General features: G+C 34.5%; 1 protein-coding gene across 1 annotated transcript in view; it reads right to left on the bottom strand.

Annotated features, from left to right (window-relative positions):
* LOC106870912 (orexin receptor type 2) overlaps nucleotides 1-8,220 on the bottom strand; it is a 355,794-nt gene extending 347,574 nt beyond the window's left edge. The window contains exon 1 of the mRNA XM_014917147.2: nucleotides 7,845-8,220. The gene's annotated coding sequence lies outside the window, so the exon portion shown is untranslated. The remainder of the gene's footprint in view (nucleotides 1-7,844) is intronic.
* Nucleotides 8,221-8,226: the final 6 nt, after the last annotated feature.

Below are 8,226 nucleotides of genomic sequence, written 5' to 3' on the forward strand. Positions count from 1 at the left end.
TATACTTGTCAGTGATTGGTTGAAATTATCGAAATAAGGCAATTTTTTACATGAAATAAATTCGAATACAAAAATATTTTTCTGTTCTATAACACAAAATAGATAAGTATACGAAGTTTGAAAGTCTTTCGGTACCAAAAACACTACGTAAAACATTAATGAAAAATGTGGCCCCCGTTTTAAAAAAGATCCGTATATTGATAAGTTCACTCACCAGTACTCAACTGGTACTTATTTTACAAGCCCCGAAAGGATGAAAGGCAAAGTGGAACTCGGTTGAATTTGAACTCAGAAAGCAAAGACAGACGAAATACCACCCTAACGATTCTGGCAGCTCACCGCCTAATAGTAATTATCAGTATAATTATTTCAAATTTTTGCCAGCTCGTGGGAGGTGGGGATGAGTCAATTACATCGACGCTAGTGTTCCCCTGCTACTTATTTTATCGACCCCGAAGGATGAAAAGCAATGTCGACATTGGCTTAATTCGAACTAAGAAAGCAAAGACAGACGAAATGCTACTAAACAATTTGCCAGGCGCCCTAACGATTCTCCCAGCTCACCGCCTAATAATAATAATAATAATAATAATAATAATAATAATAATAATAATAATAATAATAATAATAATAATAATAATAATAATAATAATAATAATAATAATAATAATAATAATAATAATATAATGCCCCAATGCAATACCAGGCACTGGCTCTGATCTTAACTGACTGGATGTGTTATTATGTACAGGTTTATATCTTGGTGTAAAACGATGGTCTACAACGAATAATGTGCCGAATACCACAGATCTGCTTGTCAGTTGCTTGTCGTAAAGCAGCTGAGCATGTCCCTTAGTGGCTGACAATATGTGCTTCTCTGATGACAAGCAATAGTAGTGGGAGAGCATCATAGTCATGTATTCAAAGGAATTCTTTCGGATTTGTATAATTCATCTCTGGAAACATGTGTGTTTTGTTCTTCAACCTTTAACAACTCTCCGTCACAGACATTTTTTGAGGATCAGCTACTCACCCTGAAGACAGGTCTAACTGGGCCCCACCTGCCAGGTAATGCGCTTTTTATCTTGATATGATCTAGCACAAATATGGTTGTGATGCATGTCTCTAATGTACACTTAAAAGACGGATTGTCATGGCGGGTATACTGTGTTTCGTATATACGTACCCCAGTTTCACTTTGATGACATGAATTGCTCTCTCTCTCAATAATAATAATAATAATAATAATAATAATAATAATAATGATGATGATGATGATGATAATGATAATGATGAGAAAGGAAATCGGCAGCTATTATCACAAAGAAAAAGAACAAAACATCTGTCGAGATATTAATAATCTTGAAACTATTGGTGATGATAACGAGAATGAGGATTACGATAATGAATGGGATTGAATGTTGAAAATAGACGTTTCTTATGTTTATAATTGGAAGTGATGAAGTGGAAGAATAGGATGATGACGATTATGTTGATTATGATATGGACGAAGGTGTAGAAGATAATTTTAATAGAGCCTCTTAATGTAAATTGATAATAATCCTTTATAATGAGGCTGCTTAGTATTGTTGCTGGAGATGATGATGATGGGGATACGAAGGAGAAGAAATATAAAGATGAAGTACTCGGCTTGTTTCATATTTCGTTGACTCCCTAGTGGTGATAACTACGAATGCTTCTCTTTCAGAAATTGAGCGAACTGATGCTATACTTTAGATTCTAAATTGATAATAATAGAAAGCTCACACCCTCTCTACGCTCCTGATACATAAACAGTGACACACTCAGAAAGTTAATATTCTCATAGTTTTTACATATGTACTCAAAACCATGTTGTATGAATTGTACACAAAATTACTTATAAAGGAACACGGATCATATAGGTAGTTTACCTATTTTAGTAGTAAAATCATTCAAACCTCCATATTTTATCACCCCACCATTTATCTTATAATTTGTTCTGTATTTTTATGGATGAACATATAATATATATGGTCATTCTTCAAAATTGCCAAAAGGCATTTAATTTTGCTCAAACCATAGACCTGAGTTAAATACGCATAAAAGACTGTGAAATCTATCTAATGTACAGAATGAAGTCTACCAAACAATAAGACAGGACACGAAATGTAGACATGGTTAGAGCTTGTGGCTTAGTAGTTTTTCGAATCTGCCCACTCAAAATTTATATATAAACGAGGTTAAAAATATCTGTCCACCTGCTTCTTGAATAGAAAGTAGTTTGGGCGACAGAGTGGCAGAACTTTCAGAAATTTCATGTGGATGCCTTGCAATATTTCATCCGTTGTGTTTTTGTCTTTGATCAAATTTCATCTTGGCCTTCTTTGATGATGGATTTCATCATCAAATTTATATAACACCGCCATCTCTTACATTATATCTACAACCACAAAAGCTGCATTGGTTCCTTCTGAGAACTTCCAAAGCCATTCCATGAAATTTTCAATGTTCCATTTTCTTTCTCTTTTCAACTTCAATGGATCTATAAGCAGTTCCATATTGAAAAAGAATACTGCCAGCTTTTCTCTTAGTCGCAAGTACATAAGTTTGGCTAATCCCTTCTTAATGGTTCTGCCCCAATAGGCTCGCCGACCAGATACGAAATGCGGAAATGCTTTCAATTGCTTAAATCAAATAATGTTGGTAGCTTTCACAGTGGCTCAACTAAAGCAGAAATAAACCTGTACCGCAGAAACTGCCATCATGTTCAACAAATTATTTAATTTCACACTCTACTACTCAGACACTGATTTTAATTTTAACACCTCCAACCTAATGCGAATAGCCATTAACATCATGTGCTCGTTCAATCTAACTCTCTTCTCAGTTATAACCAATTTCGTTTCCGTAAAGCAAAATCCACAGAGCATCTACCTACACTCTCATATCACCCATCATTATTCTTTGGAGACCTTCTAGATATCAACAAAAGTTTCGAATGAGTTTAACGTGCAAATTTCAATTTTAAGTACGGCCACTAAAGGCACCACTTATCTTTTATCACTTGGACCGTTAATTTCCCATGATATCGTATTCTTGCGTCACATGCTAAGGGTGATATTTCTGTCCCACTTTTAATAGCGATGTTCCTCCAACGCTGGTTCTGTTTTTTCCATAAATCACAAGCAATGCTTAATTCTACTTATATGAAACGGCACTTCATCCGCCCCGAACATCTATTTTGTGTGCTTTATTTATATCCAATCTAAACACTACACATCGAACATGCATTGAGTCTGAAAACGGAGCCATTGATACAGCAATACCGTGACAAACTTGACTGTTTTAACAAGAGAAAAAATATTTCAAGCATTACTCAAATGAAGGAAAACAACGGTATCACAGACCTTCTAAATATGAGTGATAATCTGGTATAGACCTCGCACTTCCTCCAAATATTAGGCACAAATATTCCCTACGATTTTCCTCTCTCACTCTCTCTCTCTTTCTCTCTCTCTCTCTTTCTCTCTTTCTCTCTTTCTCTCTCTCTCTCTCCCTCTCTTTCTCTCTCAATCTTCCTCTCTCTCTCCCCCCTCTCTCTCTCTCTCTCAATCTCCCTCTCTCTCTCTCTCTCTCTCTCTTGAGACCCAGAAAATATGTTAGTTCCAAAAGCGACTGATATTATACAAAGCTCAACTACGGTAAACAATGGTGCATTTCACGCACATCTCAGGCGTTGTTGTACTCTGAATACTGACATACTGTTTTAAATGCATATAAAGGCCACCTGGGCGATTGCTATTATTTCATTATCAGATATGCTCTAGTATCTGGACCTTCGATGTACAATCATTTCTATTACTATTGTAACATATCGGTTCCTCATTTCTAAATTAGCTAGTCTCGTGCCTTGACCGTAAAGTTTCCTGCGAATGACTCACCTCCCCACCTTAAGTGACACTTGGTGTTTCTAACCTTCTTAGGTGTACTAGATAATAAACACATTCCTTCAACCCTACACTATATCAACCGCTTGAAATCTTATCCCGTTTGTAAATTTCATATTGCAAGCAATATTAAACGTATCATTTTCACCAGCATTGAAGATCTTAGAAAATACATGAGCTTTGTCCCTTCTTCCTGATACAACAAATTTCTGAAATACACTGCTTTATATATCACCATAAATCACTAACACAACGGACAATGACAACAGCCAAAATGAACCAACAAGATAACAATTTAATGGTCACACAATTTCATCGAAATAACAACGACGTCTTCTTCACTGCGCAGAGTAAAGTCGTAAAAACAATGAATGTCATAATGGACGAGGTATTCTTAGATATTGGAAGAAAGACGTCATTGTCACTGTTTGGAAGTATTTTGTCCGTACTGCATCTCTCATACGGACAAACCTAGAAATAAGCTATACGAACGAAAAGAAAACCATCAATTATAAAACGCATTCAAAAATTTAATGCAGGGCTACGTACGTCGTTCAATGAAAGCCGTTATATGAATGGTGCTTAGAATTGGCTCAAGAGAGATAAAACTAAATGTCTGACTTGAGGGGAGATAGATTTCAGAAATAAAATTTAAAAATGTAGGTGCAGAAGGTACTACTACTACTACTACTACTACTACTACTACTACTACTACTACTACTACTACTACTACTACGCAGTGATATACAAACTTTCGTAGTAAACTTTGTTGTGCTTGTGTAGATATATGTGTGGGTGTATGTATTTATATGCATGCATATACATATATGTGTATGCGTATGTGTGTGTATAAGTGTGTGGGAGTGGATGGCTGAGTATTAGTGTGACTGCAGGCATATAAGTATGTATTACGGCTATATGTACACGTGTGTGTGTGTGTGTGTGTGTATGTATTTATGTGTACGTAATACTGTATGTATGGATGCATTGGCGGTCGGACAGACTTACCTTTCCTGCCGCGCATTTGTTTTATAAATTCAATTTATTACGCAATTCAGTAGTAAATACAGAGTATAGAGTTACAATTTGAATTTATTTTAGGGGGAAAAAATGCCAACACTATTCATTACACACGCGCACGGACGCCCACACTTATATTTACATAGTTATATGTGCATACAAATACACATACATACATACATGCATGCATGCATGCATGTATAAATACAAAGATTCATGTGAAAACACACAAATTATAATCCGTCCGTTACGAAACTCGTACGATGTCAACGTGTGTGAGTTTATGTAAGTGTTTGTGTGTGTGTGTGTGCGCGACTGTTAACAAAACGAAAAGCATGCTCTATAAACGGAAATATAGTGAATCCAACTATCTACTCATTTAAAATTGCATCATTTAGTGAATGCTGTTGTTCGCCAAATACAATATTATAAGTAGATAGATAAATATTTAGCATTCCAAGTTATCAGGGCGAAAATTCGATCATTATTTTCGCGTCACCGCCTTATACTCTCGGTGTACATGTGTTCGATTTCCTGATCCAAGGCATTATTACACACATTTATACTGTGCTTACAATTACTACTAATAATAGTACAGAACCATCAATAATTAAATAAATATGGATATAAAAATTACGTATTGTTTATGACAAAATAATGAGTAGATGTAGCATTTCAAAAATATAAGCAGTCTTCTAAATTCGAAGAACTCCGACCGTATGACTAGTATATTGTTTACATTATCACTGAATCTAAGAGTAATGATGAATAATCAGTTTCGGCTAGCTGATGATCTAATATATCAGATATATTAATTATTAGGAAATTAATTCCCACGACGAAAGTACCGTTCTTCTCATTAGACAATATGTCAGCAGGTGCGTGCATGATTAAGTGAGTATGTCGGTGTCTATATGTATATGCTTATATTTGTTCGCGTACACACACACACATACACACACACACACACACACATACACACACATTTATATATATATATATATGACAGAGATGTGACCCTCCTGATACAGGAATGCAGGAATGCCTCTAAGGATAATCGAAGAATCCCACTGTCCGAGATTTCCCTGAAGCTCCAGGAGCAGGTATTTTTTCCAAATAATAATAATAATAATAATAATAATAATAATAATAATAATAATATTAATAATAATAATAATAATAATAATAATAATATTAATAATAATAATATAAAAATCCTTTCAAGGCCTAAATTTTTTTGTGGTGGGGAATAGTCAATAATATCAACCCCAGTATAAAACTTAATTTATCGACCCCGAAACGATGAAAGCCAATTCAACCTTGACGAAATTTGAACTCAGAACGTAACGACAGACGAAATACCGTAAGTATTTCGCCTAGCGCGCTAACCATTCTGCTAGCTCCCCACCTTAATGATAATAATAACAATGATGATTATGATGATGATGTTGACGACGATAATGATTATCCTCTTTCTGTAATAAATATGTGGATTACATCGGTTGCGTGCGTTACTCGTTCTTATTTCATTCCACCGACCTCGAATGGAGGAAACGCAAAGTCGACTTCGCGGAACTTGAAATCAGAACGTAAGGATTGACGAAATGCCGCTAAACATTTTGCCTGGCTTGCTAAAGATTTCGCTAGTTCACTACTTTAAATAATAATAATAATAATAATAATAATAATAATAATAATAATAATAATAATAATAATAATAATAATAATAATAATCGTAATAATCATAATAATAATGATTATAATAACAATGAGAAGATGATGCTGATGATGGTGATCTACAAAATATAATGTTGGTCATATATTAAAAACAAAACTTTTCTATAAACGTGTTCACATGAATGTGCTTTTGTTTGGCAAAGCTTAAGTTTGGGTTCCTCTGTACATCGGAATTTACTCCATCATAACTTTTGGGAAAATAATAACTGTTCATGAAATTAAGCAGTGATTTGCTTTCCAGAGTTAAGATTCATTAACATTCGGACATTTGGCACACTAACTATACGAGATTAAATGTGTTATTTACTATTTTATAGATTTTTCAAGTGATTTATCTACATTACCAACTTTGTTTCGTATAACTTTTCATAAATAGTACACACAGCACACACACACGACACACACACACACACATACACACACACACACGACACACACACACACGCACACATACACACACACACACACACACACACACACACACACGCACACACACACACACACACATAAATTTCTAACAGTAACACGTTTACAAGAGTATGCCTTACCCTATGCTAAGATGTCGTACATATGAATCTAAAAGTAATTTAACTAATATTAAAGTTTTACAAAATCGAAGGTAAGAAAGACGCCGGTCAATGTATGAATGAACAGAAACTTCTGTCTCCCCGCTCAATACACAAACCTGTATCCCCATAAACCGTTGTAAATTTTCAAATATTCATTTTAAGGAAAGTTAAGAGGAAACGAATAGAGGAAGCTAGAAATTGTATATAAGTTTTTTTCTTTCACACACCGATACACACAAACACAAACATATCACACACACACACACACACACACACACACATATGTACATACAATGAATCAATATTGGACTTAAATAAACAATTTCTGGAGTTTTAAGATAAATATTTTCTTTTATTGATTAATGTTTTCGAGTTGAACACACTATCCTGCGTCACCAATATTTTATTCTCTTCAGTTTGAAGAAGTATTTCGGATTTCATCTACATGATTATATTTTTCTTTCCTTTCAATTTCAATTTCAAAAATGAAACAAGCATTATTTTTAATATTTTATACACACACACACTCAACTCCAAAATATCAACGAACTTCAAAAAGTTATGTATATACATTATAAATTTCACTTACCTTTTAATCTTGGGAAGTTGGTATTTCTAAACCACAAGGTACCAAAAGAACACAAAATTATAAACACAGCAGTTTGTTGATAAGATTTAGTTTATATGAAAAGATGTGTATGGATTGTTTGAACGATGTGTTTATGAATGTATAACTATTTGTATCTGACACACATACATACATATGCGTGTGCCTGTGTGTGTGTTTGAGTGTTTGTGGGTGACTCTACGAGTGTCTGTTGGTGAGCCTGCGTTTGTGTGTGTGTGTGTGTGTGTGTGTGTTGGAAGCACACTACACTATTTCTCTTGCAATTTTATTTAGACTTACGTTGAAATATATGCTTTTGTGTATGCGGGTGTGCTTATGTGTGTTTGAGTATTTGAGTGCATGT

Source organism: Octopus bimaculoides, chromosome 8 (genome assembly GCF_001194135.2).
Source record: "Octopus bimaculoides isolate UCB-OBI-ISO-001 chromosome 8, ASM119413v2, whole genome shotgun sequence".
Classification (NCBI taxonomy): domain Eukaryota; kingdom Metazoa; phylum Mollusca; class Cephalopoda; order Octopoda; family Octopodidae; genus Octopus; species Octopus bimaculoides.